Source organism: Lytechinus pictus, chromosome 10, assembly GCF_037042905.1.
Source record: "Lytechinus pictus isolate F3 Inbred chromosome 10, Lp3.0, whole genome shotgun sequence".
NCBI classification, from domain to species: Eukaryota; Metazoa; Echinodermata; class Echinoidea; order Temnopleuroida; family Toxopneustidae; genus Lytechinus; species Lytechinus pictus.
This window is the reverse complement of record NC_087254.1, coordinates 16,088,292-16,113,797: the sequence shown is the minus strand read 5'-3', so window position 1 is coordinate 16,113,797 and position 25,506 is coordinate 16,088,292. Positions and strand designations below refer to the sequence as shown.

General features: G+C 36.2%; 1 long non-coding RNA gene and 1 pseudogene across 1 annotated transcript; one reads left to right on the top strand and one right to left on the bottom strand.

Annotated features, from left to right (window-relative positions):
- Positions 1–1,193: 1,193 nt before the first annotated feature.
- LOC135155657 (uncharacterized) lies at positions 1,194–9,985 on the bottom strand. The gene is made up of 5 exons (XR_010294820.1): positions 9,690–9,985; positions 5,854–6,462; positions 5,263–5,374; positions 3,323–3,512; positions 1,194–2,119 (listed from the first exon to the last, which is right to left on the bottom strand). It is a non-coding gene; the product is annotated as an uncharacterized LOC135155657 (long non-coding RNA).
- A 9,943-nt stretch (positions 9,986–19,928) lies between these two features.
- Positions 19,929–21,668, top strand: LOC129269888 (cytochrome P450 1A3-like; annotated as a pseudogene).
- The last annotated feature ends 3,838 nt before the right edge of the window (positions 21,669–25,506 follow it).

Genomic DNA, 25,506 nt, shown 5'->3' with positions numbered 1-25,506 from the left:
TAATAAGTAGCTCTCCTCTTGCCTCACACTTTGAAATAAATGTCTAATCACTTGTATAATAAACAACACACGTTTATATTGAGGAAAAACAAAGCAATCTCATTTTTAGTCAAATGAGACAGCTATAAAGTGAACCCTGATTGTAAAACAATCCTTGGTCTACTTAAAGGGAAAGCTCACCCTGAAAAAAGTTTATTGTAAAAATAACAGAAAAAAAAAAAAAATATGGCCGAAGGTTTGGGAAAAATCCATCAAAGGGTTAAAAAGTTATTAGAATTTTAATTATTTGATTTGTGACGTCAAATTCGAGCAGCATTCCTACTTAGCGAATGGTAAAAAAATCAATGAAATGTAATTTCCTCGGAAAATTGAAAATGTTTTTACTGTAATTTCACACCCTATCGTGAAAAGAAAACAAAAAATTCATGCATTTTATATTACATAACATATGGGGCAGCTGCTCGTTTATGACGTCACAAATCCCAAAATTAAAATTCTAATAACTTTCTTACTCTTCAACGGATTCTTCTCAAACCTTCACATATATTTTTAATTATTTTTTTCTGCTATTCTTACAACAAAATTTACTTCTTACCCTTTGAATGCTTACATGCAAAAATTACTTCTGAATAAATACATACAGTAGTAATTATGTAACTTAGTAACAACAGAAGTACTTCAATCTAAAGAAACCCAGTACGAGTAAAGATTAGTCTTATTATATTTTAAAACTAGCTTTTTACATCAGACGGTCAATGAATGTTTTTCAGTTCGCTGCTCCTTTAAAACTGATATTTTTTAAAAATGCATTAATAAAACATTTCAGAAATAAATCATTACTCATTTGGCGGGGGGTATATGAATTTCAAAAAGAAAATCACATGTCTTAAAAGTTCAATATCTGCTCTTTAATTTGATACCTCAATACCCCAAAATGGTCAAGAAATAACAAAGTTCTGGTTACTTGAAATAAGGCTTGAATTTCCATAATTTCATTAAATAAACTGTTTTCACCAGTTTCCCACAGAAGCTATCGCATGGTTAACAAAAGACTTAATGCATGGCTGATCGTAAACAAAACGGAGTATCGAGTGAGTTTGAACGCTAGCCTGTAAAACCTCTTCATTTTATGAAATTATTGAAATTCAAGCCTTATTTCAAATAACAAGAACTTTGTTATTTCTTGACCATTTTCTGTAATTGAGGTATCAAATTAAAGAGCAGATATTGAACTTTTTAAAAATGTGGTTTTCCTTTTGAAAGCCAGATACAACCCGCCAAATGACTTTTTGGTATCCCCTCTTCAAATTGTTTTTGCTCACTCATGCGTGAAGGAGAAATAATCTAAGTAATATCAGATGAAAGAGGAGATTCTAAGCTTTACATTGGTAGGTCATTTGTCAATTTTATTTTTGATTAAGTTATGATAAATCATCGCTAAATCTCGGTTTCGTTTTTTTCTGGGACGCACTGTATGCATATCCTGGTCGATTTGCAAATGAGGGGATTGATGACGTCATCTAATCACTATTTCTTTTGTATGTTATTATATAAAATATTCTAATTCAATTGTCCTGTGAAACAAAGTTATATTTCTCCCTGAACATGTGGTACTGCCATTGTTTTAATATTTTATGGTTCAGTAAAGTTTGTCCTTCATGTCAAATCTGTAAAAATGGGAATATTTGCGTAATTAAAACGATAAAAAAGAGAGAGAAATAGTGAGATAGGAACATCATCGACTCTCTTATTGCATGTCACTGAGTTGTCCATATAACTGTTTTGGGAAAAATAAGCGAAACAATTTTCAACGTTATGATTGTTTGATTTATCTATTAATTCAAATATACATTTTCTGGGGTGGGCTTGACCTTCAAAGATAAAGATTGGGAGTAATAACTAATAGCTTTAGTTTTGTCAGCAACGGTAGCAAACGGTAGTTTATAACCTTTACAAGGACTGTAAACTTTGTTCCACTCCTCGCTGACCAGGCTGTATGGATGGTGATGTGTACTTGAGCATGTATCTACTTCCAATCACGGCTCAGGATGAACTTGGCGGGAATCGCTCGAATATAAACGAGGTTGAAGTCTTGGTCGACAACAGGTTAGTTGCAGAGCTGATCAAGAAAAAAAAGTAACAGACCAAGAGTCAATTTCATAAAGAGTTACCGGTACAACAATTGTATCCTTTTCATTACGGTAACGACCATGATAAGAGGGCTCAGCAGCCAATCACGATCAAGTTTTCTATGGAAGTTACTATAATTGCAAATTAACATAGCTGTAACGATTTGGTCATTTTCTTTTTTATCTGGAGTCACGTATCAATTTAAGGATCATGTATTGCAACTCAATTAAAGTTGATTAATGTTGATGTGCAGTGCTGAAAACATGTTTTAAGTTATTGTTCTTTATTTGAAAATACACAAATACCTAAAACCAAGCACCATACCTCATCCCTACAGTGAGTGACATAGGTCAATCAGAGTCGACGTCACTCAAACAGTTTTCAATGGACAACTATGGGAAGCGGGATACTGGGGTGGGGGAGGGGAACGAAAACTCTTTTTGCTAATCAATTTCTTTTTTTTAAGGTGAGCTCCCCCACTTCCAAAATCTCCCTAGTGTCCTGAGTGACATGTTACTACCATTGTTTTTCTCTTGCTGGTGATGTTTCAGCATCTCTGATATGGAACTTTTAATGTTAAAGTGGCTAACGGGTGGTTACCTCTAGCAAAGCTACCACTTTCCCTTTAATGGATGTCACTGCAGTAAATGAGGTCAGGAGCTCTTATGAAAGGAAAGTGCCACCAAAATAAAAAGTTGATCGAATAAGAAGAGAAAATGAAAAAGGCATTACGCTGAAAATTTTATTAAAATAGGTTGTAAAATAAGTTACATTTTATTTTATTTTTTTTACACAAAACGGTTTTATGGACATCACGGTGATAAAATAAGAGTTAACTTTATTATTTGTCTCATGAAATTTTCAGCGTTTTGTTCTGTGAATTTTTCACCATTCGTTCGGATATAATTATTTAAAGTCCAGATTATCCCCATTTAAGTGCTATCTAGCAGTTAAACTGACAGAGAAAAAGAGATGGAGAACAAAAGCTCACAATCACAAAATTTACCAAAAACACGAAATTATATTATAAATTCTTTACATGAACTCTCAACTTTCTCAAAATGAATTCCAAAACTCAATGGCACCCGACACCTCAACCCTTTTTAAATGTGTAATTTGGAATGCACATTAGAAATTTCACCTGTCAAATGGCAAGATATTGCCAACAACTTAATTTGTTTGGGAAACTTACAGATATTATTTCGGTTCTCTTGATTGATCTTGTCTTCTCTTCGCGAGTCCCCATATCCATCTTCTGATTCTTCATGTGTGTGTTCATGAGAGTGTCTTGGGTGAAATGGTAGGGTCGGGCAAGTCTACAGATGATGACTCACAATGTCATTGGCAAGTACTGTATGGTGGCGCATCCTGTTCCGAAAATCCTAGAAGCAGAAGAGTAGGAGTCCAGAATTCCAGTTGAAGTTCATTATACAGTGTTAAATATCTACAATATCTGAATCACTTTCACGATTATGTGGAAATGAACAGGGGAATTGACTGGTTGGAAGAACACCAGAAACAGACTTTAGTAGTGTTCTTGTCACTTTTGATAACGTTACATTTCATTGTTGAGGTGACATTTTCGTTAATGTATCAATTATCGATTTGCAATATCGCTAAACAAGAGCAGCATGAGTACCGGCCTTTTGACCGCGATGTCAATAAACACTATTGGTGGCAGCGGTGGGATTAAAATCCACACCATTGAAATGACTGGTGGCTATTAAACCCAAACTCCGTTTCGTCAGTTGCCTTGGCGTTTGCTTCAGAAAACAGGGGAACATTGACATTTATCGACCGACAACTTGTCAGATCAGACAATTTTTCTTGATTTTGATTGGCTAATAAGCAATGTTACTTTAGTATCTGCCAGATAAAATAGACCTTGTCGGATAAAACATTCCACAAGTTCTTTTATGAAATGATCCGCCTGGTGTGCGTTTCATTTAAAGCTGTTCTTAACCCTAAAATGACTGGGCTATTGGAGGTGTATTGACAATGATTGAGGACTGGGGGCCATCATATGCCCCCTTCTGATCTCAACCGCCGTTCGCGCGATCACGCTGAAATTTGGCACGCACATTCTTTATCACATAGACTACATTTCAGTATAAACAAAATTATGAAAATAATTATTTTTATTTATTATGAATAAAATATGCAAATATACAAAACATTATTTGCATATTCAACAGCCAATTTCACTTCAAACTTTCCTTTTTTCCAGATGTCATCTTTGTAATCTAATTCAAGGGTTTCCATACAAAATTCCGAAAGCCAATTTTTTTCTTTATGTATTTTTTGTTTTTTTTTCTCCATTTTTTGTTCATTGTTTTTTTTCATTGAAAATTATTACAGACTAGTTGACAACTAAGTTAAATCCTAAATTAATTAAGCAGACAAATTAGAACAAAAAATAATCACCCTTTTATGAATTTCATCTCCCATAAACTTTGTTCACAAAGTATAAAAATGAGCCACTTTCGGCATGACATTGTCTCGTAAAAAGTAATGCGGCGTCGCCATGCAATACCCGTATTTCGCGAATTTGGTCTCAAAAGTTGAGCGAGATTTCAAAGGAAAAAGTCATAACTTTTGCGGCGCCATCTTTTTCGATTTCGGAAACATCGCGCGGAGCTTGGGGGGGGGGGGGGGGCATCATGACCCCCAGTCCTTTTAGGGCGAGTTTACTCATGACTGATGATCTTTTCTTAATTGTGGTGAATGATGGACACAAGATTTCAGTTGGTGATGTTTTAGTTACCAAGATATATGATCACCAGTGGTTTGTAAAGTCGCACGTATTAACTTACGAAGTTGAGCGAGATTTCAAAGGAAAAAGTCATAACTTTTGCGGCGCCATCTTTTTCGATTTCGGAAACATCGCGCGGAGCTTGGGGGGGGGGGGGCATCATGACCCCCAGTCCTTTTAGGGCGAGTTTACTCATGACTGATGATCTTTTCTTAATTGTGGTGAATGATGGACACAAGATTTCAGTTGGTGATGTTTTAGTTACCAAGATATATGATCACCAGTGGTTTGTAAAGTCGCACGTAACTTACGAACATCTTTATGAAACACCAACCTGATCTATTTTTTATACACTTTGAAGAGGATAAAGCAAGTGTTACCCAAGTAATATAGATGTGTTCTATATCAACAATACTGACTGTGATGGCCAACGGTGATAACGAACACTGCCCAGTGAGAGAACCAAGATACTGGTGCTGTGGTCATCATCGGCTATATAAGGCACGGAAACAAACAATGCAGGGGAAGTTAGATCATTATGATGAAACAATAATTGTATTGGGAAACAATGTTGTCTTAACTGAGAACACAAATTTATACAATGTACCTTATTTGAATAATAAAAGTGTAGATTTGTAGAGCGCACACACCTTCCAAAGACGCTCATGAAACAGCTCAGCAATTGTTCTCTTGTATATGTATGTAAACAAGCTAAATATAAACAAATCTACAAATTAACCTAAAATCCTGAAAATAACATGTATACAAATCGTCACAAACATTTGCTTGTATATAAAATACATGATGACTACATTATGATGGGGTCTGGTGCCCCTACCCTTACTGCTCCGGTCATCCAAAATTAAGGGACAATTCTCACATATATACGAGAAATTGTATTTTTTCTGAAATAATCAATAATTGTATGAGATATTCTAATTTTCATCTGAAATAAAATTATCTCACGGTACCTCTGGTTGCCTAATGTGTTGCCTGGATGCTGTCTGGTTGCTTGGTGTGGTGCCTGGATGCTGTTTGGTTGCTTGGTATTGTGCCTGGATGCTGTCTGGTTGCTCGATGTGGTGTCTGGATGCTGTCTGATTGCTTGGTATGGTGCCTGGATGCTATCTGGTTGCTTGGTATGGTGGTGCCTAGATGCTGTTTTGTTGCTTGGTGTGGTGCCTTGATGCTGTTTGGTTGCTTGGTGTAGGGCCTGAATGCTGTCTAGTTGCTTGGTGTGGTGCCTGGATGCTGTTTTGTTGCTTGGTGTGGTGCCTTGATGCTGTTTGGTTACTTGGTGTGGTGCCTGGATGCTGTCTGGTCGCTTGGTGTGGTGCCTGGATGCTGTTTGGTTGCTTGGTGTAGTGCCTGGATGATGTCTGGTTGCTTGGTATGGTGCTTGGATGCTGTCTGGCTGCTTGGTATGGTGCTTGGATGCTGTCTGAATGCCGTATGGATGACGTTACCTGCATAATGCCTGGATGTTGTCTGGTTGCCTGATGGGGGTTCAGTCTTTGATGATTCATTAGGGGTTCATCTATCTCTTCATCAAAGAAGGCCGAAGCATACGCGTTGAAATCCTGCAACCATGAAACAATAAAAATAATACAGCCATCAGAGATCTACGTATATTGATATCTTCTCTTCTCGAAAGAAAATGCATGAATTTCTTGTGAAGTGAAAAATCGAATGGTAGGCCTATTTGGCATTACCACATTAATTACCCCTATTAAGGTTTACCATTATACTTACTGATAATTTCAAAATTATCTTGAAATTTCAAAATCTTGAACTTTGGTTGAAGGGGAACTCCAGGCCGAAAATAATATGATTTGAATAGATCATAGAAAATCAGAATCACAAAACAGAAAATTTCACCAAAATTGGGCAAGAATTAACAAAGATGTGATATTTCAAAACGTTGCATTTCGGCACTACAGCTCTTTGCATGTCCTGGTCAATATGCAATGAGCAAGATGATTATTATATATCCCCCACTTAGTATTCTCTTGTATTTTGTTATATATTTGATATCGTGTTCATTCATATTTTCCCCACCAAGAATGAAAACTGAATTAATGTATCATACACACAGGTATGAAAATATGAAATAATTATGATTTCATGTAATAACACAAGAGAAAAGTGGGAAATGACATCATCAACCCACCTAATGCTTATTCATAACAGTGTGCATATACACGTAAATGTTTTCACTAAATGTTGCTATAGAATTCATTAACTTCGTATTTGTTTCTAGATTCTGATGAACTATTCAGCGATTTGCTAGGTAGATCTGATTTTTTTTCATTTTCAGCCCGGAGTACCACTTGAAGTGTTTTTCAGGTTACTGACCCCCTAATGATTTGTGTCTTTCGCCGCTGACATTAGATTTATCATTTGCCGATATTTCAAGAAAAAAGATTAAGATTTTCATATTATATACAGTGCGTATCAAAAATGTTTACACTCAGAAACAATGGTGTAAAATTATATATTTGCAACATCCTGAAGCTTTTTTCACATTTAAACATTGGTACAGATCTCTTTAATCAAGTGACCACATAACTGTCGAAAAGTGTTTCCTCTTAATTTTGAAAAGTTCGTGTAAAATGATTTGCGCAAAACTTGGAAATAGCTATGTGAATAAAAGTAGACGTTAATCATGAAGAACACATGACTTAAGCTCGGAAGATTGATTTGAAGATATTCCGACTGAAAAAGAGTCAATATCTGCTCTATACATTTCAAGCACTTTCAATTGTGAGATGGATATGGATCGAATTATTTTCCAAGTCTTCCCTTCATCCTATTTTATTCACTCGTCTTCCTCCTCTTCTTTTTTCCCTCTCTTTCCCTCTTCTTTTCTTTCTTTCCTTCTTTTTTTTATATCTGCCAATGGGGAGGGGGCCCTCCTGGATCCGCCTACGCACTTTTAACTGACGAAAAATTAATCATTTGTAGTTTAACATCTTCATATAAAAAAAAATTATTCTTACACCATGGGTGTCGATCAGTGTTCATGGGGGGGGGGGGGGTGACCATGGCCGTACGCAGTTTTTTTCGGGGGAGGGGGGGGGGGGTAAGATGCGTAATTTTTTTGAAGAAACTCTAAAGCAAGGAACGAAGCGGCCGAGCTGGTTATTGGGCACTTTTGCATTTTCTAAAGTGTTTTGGAGGGATTTCGTGCACAATATTGGTTAGTTTTGTGAACATTTTTCGGTATTTAAAAAAAAATCCTTCGGAGTGGGGTAGCTGCCCCTCAGCCCCCTCCCCCGCTCCGCGTACGGCCTTGGGATGACTGCCCCAGCTTTTGTTCTCTGAAGGTCAGTTGAATAATCAGTCTATAATTTTTGATCATACATGATGTAAAGCAGCATTAACTTGTTAACCTTTTAATGCAAAAAATCTATATTTAATTGACCTGAAAATTAGCCATTTTGAGGATTTTGATCGGTTTTCGGGGTTATCAACCTTTTATACACTGTTTTAAATTTCAATTCTCATTTCTTTAACAATGTACAAATGTATGTGCTCTCCACTTATTTTGCATCATAAATCGGGATAAAGAATACAAAAAAAAGGGGTGATTTTCAAAAGGGTGCGCGGGCACACCCCAGGCGCTTGGTTGCAATTGGGGTAAATTTTAAAAAGATAATGTCATGTATGAAAATGTTACTCTCTTTTGTCCTAGATTTTTTTTCTTCTATTTTTCTATCTATCTGGTTCTAACATTATATGTAGGGAGTGGTTTTATTCAATAAATAAAAAAATGCATATATATATATATATACAACAATTAATATCACCATTACGAACCGTGAGCATGTACTCTTCTTATCATGATAATTGTCATATGATTCATAATAAATATTATTAGATAGTTGATCGCAAATAATTGGATGGGGTGATCACATACGCCACCCCCCACCTGAAAGGGGGATTTATCCCCCCCGTGCATCATTGATACCCATTTTTTCCCTATATATAGAAACACCCAAACATGATTACCATCATTATCATTAAAATAATAATATTGATAATAATAATCAATAACAACAACAATAATAATATAATAAGTATTGTTTATTAGTATCATCATGATCATACTTTATTATGATTCATCATATTAAAATATGATCTTCGACTTTAATTTATTGGGGGATGCTTACAAATGGGGGGGGGGGGGGTTGATTTATCCTCACCCCCTTGATCGATGACCCATGACTGACACTGTCAATTTTGCAACGAGGTTGTGCCTTGTCTGTGAAGTCATTTTCAATCTTGCTATATTTTCTTAATGTTTGCATGTATGACAAATATTTTAATTGATATTGGCCAAAATCAACACATTCTATGTTTTCTCGTCATTGATAAAAAGGTTGGAACAAGTGGATTGCTTTGAACCATTTTTAAAAGGTCACAAAAGGTTTAACACCGTTTTGAACTTTTCCCAGGGGTCGCTTGTCATCACAAGGTGGACACTACCAGTTTAAAAAGGAACCCTAAACAAGAAATCTCGCTTCGACTTCAGATTACACTACTGAAACAAGCATTTTATCTGGTTTCACAACCCCGAATATTTCCATAAAATTTATATTTTCATGATATGGTGAATATAAACCCTATTTCCACTCACTACACAGATTATAGGCTGGTAAAAAGTATCAAATTTACCCGTGATTTTTGCGATTTTTTTATACTCGCGTACATGATCGTCAATCGTGCATTATGTAGACAACAAAACAAGCAAGATTTTACATTGGCTCCTTGCCTTGGAGAATATTTAGATAATTATTTCACTTACCTTGTCATCACCAAAATCATGTTTAAAATCACTGCAGCTTCCGTCTTTTCTCCCATGTTGGCAGTAATATCAGGAAAGAAAATTTGTCTGATGTCCAATTATTTGAGAACACATTTCCGCTGTTTATAGATTTGCTGTCCTCATGTTCGCTGTGGCGCCTTTTCATACGCCATTACTGTTGTCACATGGTTTGCATTCCTGTCGACAAAAGACATTCACTTTCGGCTGCCCATCAGCTTTTCAAAATTTCCCGCCATTGTGTGCCCATTCGCCTCAGTGCATATACCACATGGACCTATTGTGAATGAACACAGCGTATTGTTTATGGGTTAGCAGTGATTGTCTGCATCGTTTTAAAGAAACTCCATGCATCTTGTATGGGCTTCATTTTGATCAATGGTAATATTTATGAGCAGAAGGCAAATGCATCACTGAAATCATGTAAAATCGACTGGCGGTTTGCATAGGCCTATATAATTTTTTTCATATTCAAGTTGGAAAAAAAAATCAATATTACGAGAAATTAAAGGGTCACACTGGCTCACAGATGGGGTGGAGCAAACAAAGAAACACCACCAAGAAAAAAAAAGGTAAAGAAAGAAAATGGAAAGGGAAAAGGGTGAAATATCTTATTCTAAACATTATGTCAAATCTCTCACACGATTCGATTATCTTGTGAGGACGAAGCGTGTGCTGAAATTTCTAGAGTTAGACCTAAAAGAGGGACACTATGTGCATTTAGTGCGAGCTGGTGTATCTAATTAAACAAATGAGTCTAGCCCGAAGCGCGACTATCACTATTCTTTTACAATCGATCGGAAAACTAGAGAGTAATAAAGCACGTTATTGAATAAAAGACAAGATGTGTTTCTCAATTAACAATTAATGAAAGCGCAAATTAGCCCGATCGCGCGAGCTAAATTTTTTCAATAATTGAATAATGAGCGATACATGAAAAAAAATATGAATGGTTTTGCGGGTTTGATAATAACCCCATTTTATTGATTGCAAATGAATTAATAGAACACAATATAAATATATTTGCATTGATCAATTATATCATGAATTTGATTCATTGAATTGATAAATGCATATGATTGATTTGATTGACAACGAATTTATTCATTCCAAAATTTCAACAAAGTTACAAAGTAAAGCAAAATATAATATAACATTTTGAAATGAAATAGGAACCTTCTGGAAAGCAAAGCTTGTTATTGAAGGTTTCCTTCAATATGTGAACAAAGAAACAATGCAAGTAGCATTTACCATGTATTTTTTTTTAAACAAGTGCACACCAAGTTACCAATAATTCCTATAGCATTTCCATTTATTTGAAAGCAGATTAAACGAGCATTGCACATTAAATGCCTTGCTCACAGGCATAGGTGCCGCGGCTGGGATCGAACTCCTGACTTTTTATGTATAGCCATGCGCCTTAGACCACTCGGCCACGGCACCTATGTATATCAATCAGTAATCGTTCAGTATACCAATAAGTAAGTCATTCTGCTTCTCAGCCATTCTGTCGGTCTGTAAGCCAGTCTGTTAGTCAATCAATAAATCCACTAACGAATCAACAAAGCAATCACCCCTGTGTAAGTCAGTCTGTCAGATATTTTGTCTGTCAGTCATTTTATCTGTCAGACATTTTTGTCTGTCAGATTTTTGTCTGTCAGACATTTTTTGTCTGTCAAATTTTTTTGTCTGTCAGATTTTTGTTTGTCAGTCATTTTGTCTGTCAGATTTTTTGTCTGTCAGTCATTTTGTTTGCCAGTCTGCCAGTCAATCGATCAATAAATTAAACAAATCAACGAAGCAATCACCAAATCAATGAATCAGTCAGTCTGTAAAAAAGTTTGTCAGATATTTGTCAGCCAATTTATCTGTCAATCATTTTATCTGTCAGATATTATGTCTGTCAGTCATTTTGTCTGTCAGACAGTTTGTCTGTCAGACTTTTTGATCTGTCAGACTCTTTGTCTGTCAGATTTTTCTGTCTGTCAGACTTTCTGCCTGTCAGTTAGTCTGTCATGCAGCCAGACTGTCATTCAATCTATCAACAAATGAGCGAAGCAATCACCCCTGTCTCTGTCAGTCTAGACATTTTGGGTGGTATTCTGATAACCCTAGTCTGAAATAGAATTTGAAATCACACTTCCAAGGAAAGCTGGGCTTCATAATAGTTCTTCAAAATTCATGGCAATTTTAATAATTGTGTGACAACTTTTAAGTAGCAGGATAAGAATTAATGAGTTGACAATTGGCACTCTATAAAAGTGTGGTCTAAGTCAACCAAGGTTTAATTAATCATGGCTATCAGAATACAACCCCTTGTCTCATGTCAGCCATTCTGTCAATGCCAAGGCAGGGGGGGTAATTTTTAGTTATTATTTTAAAGTGAAATGAAATGTCAGAAGGGCCATATCATCGAACAAGATGAACAAGATGTATATATATGTGTGTATATATATATATACAGTATATATATATATATATATATATATATATATATATATATATATATATATATATATATATATATATATATATATACAAGTGCATGGCAATCTTCAAGTGATGGCAAGAGAACAGTCTCTTATATCTCTGGCTACTATGGAGCGTTGTGGCCCAGTGGATTAGTCTTCGGACTTTGAAACAGAGGGTCGTGGGTTCGAATTCCAGCCATGGCGTAATTTCCTTCGGCAAGAAATTTATCCACATTGTGCTGCACTCGACCCAGGTGAGGTAAATGGGTACCTGGCAGGAATTTATTCCTTGAAATCAGGGGCGGAAATCTCTCCCAAAAGGTAGGGGGGACACAGGGGCGGATCCAGCCTTCGCCAATAGAGGGGTGGACATTTGTTTCAGCCATATTTTCCCCCATCGGCAGCTCGAAGATGATTTTTGTTTGTTTCTTTAAAGGGGTAGTCCTCATTAGTCACTTCTTAGCTTTATTCTTATAAATCAATATATAATATCATAATCCTTATTTATATAATGCGAGCGCGAAGCGCGAACTAATTTTTTGGAAATTTTACGTATTTTTTCCTAAAATTTGAACATTCTGGGCAATGTTTGTCCTGAAAAAGATGTGTATGCAACTTAATAATTACTACGAACGCAAAGCGCGAGCAGAAATGAACTGATGGAAAAGATGGAAACTGATGGAACTGAGGAAAAGAAAAAGGGGGCCGTTTCATAAAGCTGTTCGTAAGTTAAGAGCGACTTTAAGAACGACTGGTGAACCTTTCTTACGCGCTAAACCATCGCCAATGGTGTATACCATTTACCAAAAGAAAGGATCCCCACTCGTTCTTAAAGTTGCTCTTATCTTACGAACAGCTTTATGAAACACCCACCTGTTAAAGTAGCATTTAACAATCAAATAATGCGAGCGCGAAGCGCGAGCTAATTTATTTTTTGACATTTTAGCCTAAAGAATGGAAATTCTAAGCATTTTTTGTAACTCAATTAAGCAGAATAGGTATATAAGTAAACAATTGATGCGAGCGGAAAATTTCGAGATTTAGTCCTCTAATATTTACTGACCGAGACACTCTATTCATGTTTTGTAAATCATGAAAAGGATGAGTACTAATAATGCGAGCGCAAAGCGCGAGCAGAAATTTTTTATATACGTTTTGAACTGGTACCTGTTGAAAAGGTAACTGTTAAGGACTGCTTGCACTTAGCCATAAAGGCGTTACAATAAAAAAATGCGAGCGCGAAGCGCGAGCTGAAAATTTTTGAACTTTCTAAAGAAAGGATGGAAAATTTTAATCAGTTTTTGTAATCGTGAACAGGATAGCTATATAATTTAATATTTGATGCGAGCGCGAAGCGCGAGCAGAAAAAAAATCGAGATTTAGACCTAAAAATGGGCCACTCTGTTCATGTTTTGTAAATCATGAAAAGGATGAGTAATATGGGGTCTTCCTACATTAATAATGCGAGCACAAAGCGCGAGCAGAAAATTTTTGATATTGTGATCTGAAATTGGATAATGATTTAAATAGAGAACAAGTTGAGTAACTGAATAAACATGCGCGCGCATGTTTCATATTTAGACCTAGAATTTAGGCATTCTAAATACATCTTTAATCATGAAAATCATGAAACTTTGATATTAAGATCTGAAAAAAGAGTTAATTTCAGCTTTATATTTCAAGCACTTTGTAAAAAAATTGTTAGGTGGATATGGATCGCACTTAAAAAAGAGCTGATATTTTTATTATTATTACTCTGAGTTTTGACATAGGACCGGGACATCCTTACGACATGTCATCATATGAAAATGATGACTATCTTCCTATTCCTCTTGCTAAGCGAGATGAAACAAAAGGGACAATTTGATTATTGAATTAATATCATATTTATTAATGCCTAATGAGGGCGCGAAATCTGATATTATGGCATAAAAACTGGACATTTCACTTTTGTAATTATGAATAGGATGCATCAGTTAATATATTTTTAACCATTAATGCGAGCGCAAATCGCAAGCTAAAATTTTTGATAAACTGTCATGAAAATGGGATTTTTAGTAGTTTGTTGTATAATCAATATTGAAACATATATAACTCGCCAATCAAAATGCGAGCGTGCAGCGCGCTAGCTGATACGTCTTAACAATCAGACCTGAAAAGAGATATTTTGAAAACTTTATGAAATACACTAAAATAATAGGTACCTGATGAATCAAAATTTGCGAGCGCGCAGTGCAAGCAGCAAATGTTAATATTTAGACCATAAAACTGACATTTTTACAGAGTACTTAAAAAAAAATCAATTTGTAAATCACACAAAATAATGAAAGTTCGATTTCCGAGGTGAAATATGTTTTGTATATTGACTTCCAAACTTGACATTCGAGCTCCATATTGAACAAGATATGTAAATCACCTAACAGGCAATGCGAGCGCGAAGCGCGAGCGAAAATTTTATATAGTGGTACGAAAGATTCTTTTTATTTTCCAAGTCTTCCTCTCATCTTGTTTTATGCACTCGTCGTCCTTCTCTTCTTTTGTCCTCTCTTTTCCCTCCTTTATTCCTTCTTTCTTTCCCTTTTTTCTTTTTTGCTCCGCCAAGAGGGAGGGGGGCCTCGGTCCCCTGGTCCGCCTACGGGCACAAGGGGCGGGAAAATTTGACAAGCAAAACAAAAAGGTTATCATCCCAAAAGTAAGGTCATCTCGTCCCAAATACATTTTTTATTTCGATTTAGAATGATGTATTTCTTATCATCATAAAATACCAAAAATAGTAGGGGGGACATTTGATATTGTGTCCCCCCCTACTATTTTTAGTAGGGTATGCGCTATATAAGCATGTTGGTATTATCATTACTATTTGTGAATGTATAAATATACCGCATACATTCGTAATTCCTAAGCTTCGTTATTCCGAAGGTTCGGATATTCCGAAGGTTTGTTATTCCGAAGGTTCGTAATTTTGATGGTTCGTTAGTCCGAAAACGAAATGATGTTCGTAATTCCGAAGGTTTGTTATTCCGAAAACGAAATAAGGTTCGTTAATCCGAAGGTTCGTTAGTCCGAAAACGAAATAAGGTTCGTTAATCCGAAAATTTAATAAGGTTCGTATTTCCGAAAATGAAATTAATTCATTTTGGTAACAAGAACAGTATTGTCCTTACAAGATAACAGGATATTATGCAATAACAGTAATAACGAACGATGATACATGTTTGTGTTGTGGCCAAAGCATGTATTGCATTAAGAATTGGCGCCCGGATCAAGCATAGGCTTAATTTCGATTTTATCCGAGCAATTGCTGCCTAAGCAAATGGTTTAAGGATGCAAAGGATTAAGTGTGTTGGTCGCGTGCGAGTAACCTCCAGATAATAGGATTTGTATTGGAGGGGTTGTCATTTTTAATAAGAGCTTCTGCTGGTAATAAAAATAAAAATAATACTAATGATGAACATAATAATCCAAACGATGATCATAATAAAAAGGGTAATAAAGAATATAAATGTTAATAAAATTTTATTGATCGTTACGCCTAGTGTTAACAATGTTAATCCTTTTTTCATGATTACAAAAAATGCTCGCAATGTTTACTTTTTATGTGGGGCGTTGTGGCCCAGTGGATTAGTCTTCTGACTATGAGACAGAGGGTCGTAGGTTCGCATCCCAGCCATGGCGTAATTTCCTTCAGCAAGAAATTTATCCACACTGTGCTGCACTCAACCCAGGTGAGGTGAACGGGTACCCGGTAGGAAGAAATTCATTAACTGCCTTCCTTTGGGCGCCTATAGGCAGCCCAGCTAAAGCCGGGATAATAATAATAGCAGGGCCCGCTGGGAGAACAGTTTTCTGAACTGAAGTGGCTTCCCTGGGTAAATAATACCAATATTATTATTATTATGTCTTTTTAGGCCTACATGAAATTTCCAAAAGTTTGAGCTCGTAATTCGCTCGCAACATCTCACAAGGATGCCCTTTTTTTTAAACAGTAATAAGGTCCATAATTGATCAAAAAGCGAGTTTTACAACTTCAGATTTGAATTTTTTTCCAAACCGCTTGCTAGCTACGCTTGCTAGTGAAAAATAAAACCTTAATATATAATTATCTTATCAATCAGAAATCAATTAAAGAAAACTTTGCTCAGTTTAATTACTAAAACACACAACTTCTTTACACAGATGATAATCTCATGGTGAAAATATCCGTTTGCACCAAAATGCCAGTTTAGGCATATAAGTGCACCTTTTTTGGTTTTGCCCCCCCAAGGAAAATTCACTCCGCCGCCCCTGGTTGAAACATGTATCGTCTTCATAACTAACTGCAAAAAGTCCTTAACATGTCCCTTTTAGATCAGGTCAGAGTTTATATTAAAAATTTCTGCTCGCGCTTCTTGCTCGCAGTTGTTATCTAGTTACATAGACATCTTGTTTTGAAGATCACAAACATATTGCCCATCATATTAAGCAAAACATTATAACTCGCGCTCCGCGCTCGCATTATTTGAAAAGGGCTTATGATATTATTACATATTTACTTTATTTTATAAGAATTAAGTTAATTATTGACTGTTAGGACTACCCTTTCAAAGAAAAAAAAATCAACTTTGAGCTGCCGATCGGGGAAATTATGGGTGAAAAAATTTCGCCCCCCCCCTATTGGCGAAAGTTGGATCCGCCAGGGGGGGCAGGGGGCACTTCCATCCCCAAAAGAAATAACAAGGAAATGCTATTCTTACAAAATGTGCAATTCCCTTTTTTCAAAATAAATACTCTTTTTAAAGTATACATTTTAGATTAATTTTCAGGCTGGAATTTTACAATTTTTCAGCTCGCGCTTCGCACTCGCATTATTCGATAGGTGAAATAATTATGTATCCTAAAGAGGTCACTAAATGCAGTTAACAGGTTCCTTTTCTGGTCAGTATATTTAAGCTCGCGCTTTGCGCTCGTGTTAATTCTTTAGTTAGATCATGGACCCTAGGGTCCATGGTTAGATGCACATCTTTTTAATGATAGCAGAAACCTGCTCGAAATTTTTTTAATTTTCATTTCTTATTGAAACGCCCTAAAGTTTGAACTTGTGATTCATGCTCGCAACTCCTCGCAAAATGCCATTTTAACAGTAATTGACCTCAGAAACGAGTTTTACAACTTCAGCTTTGATTTTTTTTAACCGGTCGCTCATTATACTCTCTCACGAAAAATAAAGCCTAAATATACATCTTTCCATCATCAGAAGTCACTTCAAAAGGCATTTCTCTACTTAATTACTATAAAACACATAATGCCTTCACGCAGATGATAATCTCATGGTGAAAATATCACCAAAGTGCCCATACGAGTGTCATTTTTGGCTTTGCCCCCAAACGAAAATTCGTTCGGCCGCCCTTGCCTTCACATCCTCAAAACAATTGAACAGCAACGGTGTTTCTCCCCCCACCACCACACTTGCCCTTCCTCTGCTTTCTCGGTATTCATTTTTCGGATTAACGAACCTTCGGAATAAGAATCTTATTTCGTTTTCAGATTAACGAACCTTCGGAACAACGAACCTTATTTCGTTTTCGGATTAACGAACCTTCGGAACATCGAACCTTATTTCGTTTTCGGATTAACGAACCTTTGGAACAACGAACCTTATTTCGTTTTCGGATTAACGAACCTTTGGAACAACGAACCTTATTTCGTTTTCGGATTAACGAACCTTCGGAACAACGAACCTTATTTCGTTTTCGGATTATCGAACCTTCGGAACAACGAACCTTATTCCGTTTTTGGATTATCGAACCTTCGGAATAACGCCACAAATGTTCGGATTAACGAACCTTTTTTCGTTTTCGGATTAACGAACATCGAGGTATAGGCAATTTACGTGTTTCGGAATTACGAACCTTCGGAATTACGAAGTGTAGTGTCACATATAAAAGAATTCCTTGTCATTGAAAACCCTAAAAGGGCTGTATATTATTAATGGTTTGGGGTTTGCTGGATAGACATTCACAAATACGTTTGCTAATTAGCTCATTATATTAATTATATTATGATGATTACATTACTTAAAAGTAAAAACTAGTTGCATGAATGGATTCGGGGTCACATAATAATAATATAGGGTATTTATATTGCGCACATATCCACCTTGTTAGGTGCTCAAGGCGCTCCTATATTACCCGGCTAAGCTAGAATGAACCCTTAGAAAATGGTCTTCTTTATGTTTTCAGTCTTTCTGGTTTAAGATTAGACATTAGTATCATATCATATGTTGTATACATGCTAATTAGATGATTATGCTTATTAGGCTAATTTAAAAAGTGCTAAAGGTTGCCAAGGTGGCAACCAAGCTGAATTTACTTCAATACCCATCTAGAACACCCCCCCAAAAAAAAATCAACAAAAAACGCTTTTACTTTTCCAGGTACGTGAAAATTTCTACAAGACTATTATACAAAAAGAGAAAGGAAAATATACATGTATAAGCAGTGATGGGATTTTTGATAATCATTGAGCTTTTACTGTTAAGAAATGAAGTGCTGGTATTGTCTGAGTATCCTGCCATCTGTGCACGTTTAAGAATGAAAAACTTGTGACATTGTATATATGCACGAGCAATTGTTTTCTTGAAGGTTAAGGTCAGAGCAGCTCCACCCCCTGTGTGACAGACACTATCAAAAGGATGATGGAGCTACATATGTACATTCATAGACAGACCATACTCTACATACATTTAGGGAAAAAACACCGGGAAAAACAAAACGTCAAAATATCAAAATGCGTGATTTTCGACATTCTTTCAGAATTTACGCTAAAATGAGGCTTTCATGCAAAAGTGCGCCTGACATCTGCCTGTACGTTATTTCGAAGTATTTCCGCAAGACTTTAAGCTGGGATGCCAAGAATTGACAAATATTGCTATCCAAAGTATAAAAACTTGTTTTAGTATGTACTTATACATGTAATTATGTACATAATGTACGGTGTTTTCAATTTTTCTTTCAAAATGCGCACATGGTAAAATGCACATTGTCTCTTTTCGGATACCATAAAATGAGATATCTTCCATTTTACTTAAAATTCTTTTAATATTTGTGGTAATAGGACATTTTCTATACATTCGATGGATAAACGAATTCAAATCGAAGAATTGAAGTTGTAAAAAATATTCTTCAAACTATTGATAGTTTCACATACCTTTATTTTGAGGAAGTCGCGGTTTAATGTTTCACTGTGCCATATATGTGTGTGTAATATTAAAATTTGAAATGCATATTTAATGAAACATATAATTTGAAACTCCAAATAAAAAGAGAATCGCATATCAAGATAATCAAAAGCTTTAAAATATTCCGTCAAAATATCAAAATTCGTGATTTTCGACATTCTTTCACATTTCACGCTAAAATGACACCTTCCCGCAAAAGTGCGATTGGCATGCGGACATACGCTATTCCTGGGTATTTTGCAAGACTTTTAGCTGGGATATGCCAAGCATTAGCAAGCATATAAAATTGCCGTCCAAACTATAAAAAAAATCCCTCTGGCAGGTTTACTAGCTGTTATAATGTACCTCCTCTCATTTCTTTCTTCTTTTTCTTCTCCCCCTTTTTGCAATTACCCGTCCACCATAAATATTATTGCATCTTTGCGGGAGGCATGGGTATAATAAAGCCAGTCAAGGTCATAACCTCGCCGCGTTCGAACGAGTGTCACAATACAGGGAAACAACAATGTAAACTTTACAAGTTCAACGGCAAAGGCATTACAAGTGACTTCATGTATAACCGTGGAAAGCTATAATATAGCAAGTAACGAGTATTATATGCCTGCGTAAATCTGAATTAATCTGTCATCATGATAGTAACTGATCTCCTCGCTGTTGCAGCTTCTAACATTACTGTTATTTTAGTGATCGCAGCTTCATTTCTCATTACTCGTTGTTGGATCAATACAAAACTAGAGAGCGAGAGGGTGGCTAGATCTGGAGGGCGTCCACTTCCTGGTCCATGGGGGATTCCAGTGTTTGGAAACATGTTCTCCTTGGACAAGAACAGTCCACATCTATCACTGATTAAGCTTGCTAAAGTCTACGGAAACATTTTCAAGATTCAGATGGGTAGCCGACCGGTACTGGTTTTGAACGGACTAAAGGCTATTCAGAATGCATTCGTAAATCAAGCCCTTGTATTTGCAGATCGCCCTGCCCTGTTCACTCTAAAAGCTATCAACGACGGTAACATTTATGGGCCGAGCCTAAGCTTTAGTCAATACAGCGAAGAATGGAAACTTCATCGAAAGATAACCGAGACATCTCTCCGCCATTTTACTGCAGGCAGTCAGGTCCAGTACGTTGAAAAAATTGCGCGAAGTGAAGCTGAGCAGCTGGCTGCGCATCTGAAAGATCACAAATATGACAAATGCGAGGACATACCTTATCTCATCCGTTTGTCTGCGAGTAACCTCATGTTTGGGTTTATGTTTCAGAAGCGAGCATCCTACGACGACAAACAATGTATCGAGTTTATCAAGCTTTTTGACGATTTGAGTAAGAGTATCGGAAATGGAAACGTAGTGGACTATCTTCCTTGGCTTCGATATTTACTTTTTGATTCAGCATCGGGATTTTTGAAGTTTCAAGATAGCTTCAACAAAGGCATACGGGGATTCATAGATGAGCAACATGAACTGTATGTTCGAGATTCCGCACAGATTCTCATGGACGAAGTCATTGATGTCGATTATGATGAGGACGATCGAGTTTCGCTTGAGTGTGACGGGACGAACAGTTCTTCAAAATGCATTTGACTTTTATGGAGCGGGATTCGGAACAACCGCTTCGGTCATAGAGTGGGTCATGGTTTATATGGCTTTGTTTCCAGAAGTTCAATCTGACGTCCAAAGCGAGATCGATCGAGTAGTTGGTCGTGGTCGTTCACCAGCATGGAACGACAGGAACCAGCTACCACTGACACAGTCCTGTCTTTTAGAAATTCTGCGCTTCTCAACAGTCAGTCCTTTCGGCATTCCTCACAGCACAACAAAGGATACTGTTCTTGATGGATACTTTGTTCCCAAGGACATGGTAGTTTTCGTCAACATTTACTCCGCAAGTTTTGATCCTGAGGTCTGGGAACAACCTGAAGAGTTCAACCCTCGTCGCTTCCTAACTGAGGATGGGTTGCTGGATGAGAAGAAGAAGAAACTCTTGCCAGTCTTTGGCTTCGGTCGGAGACAGTGTGTAGGTTCTGGTTTGGCGAGAATCAATCTTTTTATTTACTTCACTACACTCCTTCATCAACTAAGGTTCAGTTGCCTGGACGGGAACGAAATGAACCTTGATTTCAAGTTCGGTATCATTCTAAACCCTAAGAATTTTAACATACACATTGAATCCAGGTAGGGGAAAAGGGGATATTGTTCCTACCTCGATCACTTGGGGTAATGCACATCACTTCGTATTTAATTTCCTCTTGTAATCCACTTCAAAGATGTTTAACACTTTCCAATGATCAGAAGGCATTTAAGGGAATTTCAACCAAATTGGTGGATAATCTGAGCCGAAAATAAGTTTTAGGAAGGACGACGGAGTAGAAGAATTCTGTCACCCATGCAGGGGTGTAGCTATACCCTTTTCCAGTAAGTGTGGAAGCCATTGATTACCGACTAATATCGGCACTGATTACCGACAACCAGCTTATCTCATCAATAGATCGAGGGGGTGGAAATAATTTCATTTACAATTTCCACGATCGGCCGCCAAAATCTGATTTTCGTTGTTAAATTTTTAGAAGGGTTAGTTTTAACTAAAGAGTGAAGTTTTATCTTATCTTTATTGTTACAAACAAGATAAAGTATCTCATGAGACCTAAGTACTAAGTATATCATGCCAAGCAGCGCGAACATATTAAGCACGTTTTAGCACCCCCACAAGAGAGAAGTGCGAGCTCAAGGCAATAACCATGAACAGAAAACGTATAACTAATGCGGGCGCGCAGCGCGAGCCGATTTTTTTTTCTGACCTGAAAACTGAACATTTTATGCACTTTTAACAATTATAAACACAATGGGTATCTGATCAGACAATTTCTTCCCTCTTTGTAGCCTACTCATTCACGTGCTTGTAACTTGCTCTTTGTTGAAATGCAAAATGAAATAAAATAATAATTAATCCGAGCGCGAATATGTAATAAAAAGTTAATGCAAACGCAACTTTTTTTCTATTCACACCTGAAAATGGACATAATGAGGACTGTTGTAAATCTGAAACCTTACTCAAAAAGATAACCTTTAAGTCCAGCTGCAGCTTAATTTTCAAAATTTAAATATCTCTGATGTTCAACATCAATTATGTTCTATGAATGTATATTTTCTTATGTATAATGAAAATTTAGGTTATTATAGTATTGTTTATATCTGACTAAACTATTATTTTCTATGTATGTATATACATGTATATATATATTCTCATGTTAAATTTACTTTGTATTGTGAGATACATTTCTTTTTATTTATATGCACGACCCCAAGGGAGAGCAAGTTTTATGATGACTGGGCATCCTGTTGGAAGATTGATAATGAATAAATCAATTACTTTTTATACTTATATATATTAGTTCTACATCGGGCTTGTTTAACAAATTTAATACTAAATGGATGTCATTTCATTCTTTATCTACTTGAGAGAAATATGAAGTATTGTTATTGTTTGACTTCATTTAATTATTTTGTAATCATTTTTGCTTGTATATATTTTGAAATTATTTGCCTCAATAAAAGGCCTTTGGAGGGCTTAGAGGGTTTTTTAAAAATCTTTTTTACTTTTTCTTTTTAAGGAGAAGACGGACTACGTTTTTACAATCGGTAACTTTTTAAATAGAATCTTCCACTAATTGCTACCATTTTGATTGTCTTTACTAAAATTTTATGATGCAAAATTTGTAAATAGCGTATTGGAAAAGCTTGTATCAATCACATTACTGTATCTCCTCTTTCTTTCTTTTTTAAAATATTTCTTAATTATGCATATCATGTTTGCTTGAAGTGCGGAGCAGTAAAAAAATTCTACATACACTCAAGTAAAGAAATCTATTTATAATATTTTGATTTAGTTGAGATCGACTTGTTTAAAAAAAATACCTGTATGTTTTAATAGATCCGGCAAAAGCACTACTAAGCTGTGAAATATGGGGGGGGGGGGGGGCTTGGGGCGCTTGCCCTCTCCCCCAATTTTTTACGACCAAGAAAAAAAGAGAGAAAAGGGTGAAATATGATATTATTTTCTGAATATTAAAGAAAATGAAACCCAATTCCAATACCACATAATATAATTGAAAATACAGGATAATCAGAATGAATCCACTTATACTCCAATCCGATTTCCCGGTATGGAGTACAACGTCTTCAAACATGCATGTCTTCAAGGTTGGGCTTCTTCAGGTTCGAAGTCTCTGGATGGATATCGCCATTTTCACGGGGTTATTTACATGTATAGCTCAAAATTGTGACGTCAAAGACGAACTACATCTCTAATACGTTTGCCTATTATAGATTCTATTTTACCAAAAATAAATCCAATATACATGTACACATTAAACTCATAAAAATATTGTTCCAAATGTGTTTGATATTATATCATTGTTTCGAACTACGACTTGATGAATTTTTATGCTAAATTTTACACCCTCATCTACATTTTCCAAATTAGCAAATTAGCTATAATTTGCCAATCTGGAAATCGTAGATATAGGTGCAAAATTTCATATAACCTTGGTAAAGATTTCAATGTTGACGACGCCGCGACCGCCGTCGCCGTCGGAGAAGCGGCGCCTATACATAATAAATAATAATAATAATAATAATAATTAACATTTATATAGCGCTTAATACAACAGTTTCTAAGCGCATTGGAAAGAGAAAAAAGAGGTAGCAAAATACAGTGAAAGAGAACAGGATATGGAATTAAGAGGACTGCTTAATGAGGTAAGATTTGAGGAGTGTTTTGAAAGATCCGACAGTGGATGCATTACGGATGGAGATGGGGAGATTGTTCCAGAGTTTAGGGGCAAGAGCAGAAAAAGCACGATCGCCATAACGGGTAAAAGTGCGGGGTCCTAGAGATAGTCGAAGGTGAGCAGTAGAAGAAGATCGGAGACGTTGAGTTGCAGAGGATGAGTGACAGAGAGAGATAAGATTTTGAAGGTCCGATGGGGCGAGACCATGGATGATTTTATAGACAAGGAGAAGGAGCTTGACATGTAGTCTCGTTCTACTATGCATGCGATACAAAAACGGTCGTTTACCTATGATTCGTATCAGGAATGAAATAAGATAAAACAGTATTTTTTAAAAGCGAAACCCCCTTCTTTTTTTTGCTTGTTTCCCCGTTTCCTAAAATAAGAATCTATTTCTCGGGAATAGTTTGCTGCTTTCTCTGCATGATGGAAATTTAGCAATCTTTTAAACTTCTTTTGTTTTTATTTTAGGATAATTAATCGCTCATTTGTAATTAGTTTTGCCTTGACAAAGAAAAATTAACACGTCATCTGATTTCCTTTTTCTTTTTTTTCGTTTTGCTTTCACAAAATGGAACATTGAATATCTCTTGTGATTTCCCCTTTCTGTTTTATTTTGGATTTGACAAAACGGAAAACTTTACACATCTTCTGATCTCCATCTTTTTTTTTTATAAACAGAAGTTCTATTCCTGCCACAATATTGATAAACGACCGTTTTACGGTTTAAAATCACAAAATGAATTTGGGCTCGATATTCCTTTTTTTTAATTTATTTTTTTTTACTTTTTTCCGTTGCAAAGTCCGAAAAACCGAATTATCGGACGGTATATATATACCTTGATTGTTAAATCCTAATAGGCCTACATGGAAAAATAAAACGGCAGCACCACGAGGGAAGGGGCAGGGGACAAAGCCCCCATGATTTTTTACGTGTGGCGGATTTTAAAAAAAGGAGGCTGGCATTACAAAGGCTGTATTGGGGTCGTGCAATTCTACGACACACCTATAATTTGAGAAGAATGAAAAGACATTTTCCTCCTATGTGTTACAACGTCGGAAAGTTAATTTCCTTTCTTTATCTACCTCAGGTGACAAATACTGAAAAATAACAACAATGACAAAAGATTGAACATGTTTGGTCAGAGCTGGGCAATGATTATTAGCTATCGATATAATGCTGAGCCGAGAATGGAAAAGATATGCGTGTTAGCGCAACGAGAAAACTCGAAATCCGCAGTTACGTAAGAAACACAAAAGGAACACCTTGCGTTGGATACCGAAAAGAAATTCCACCACTTTAGGTGGTATCCCCCCTCCTCGAAA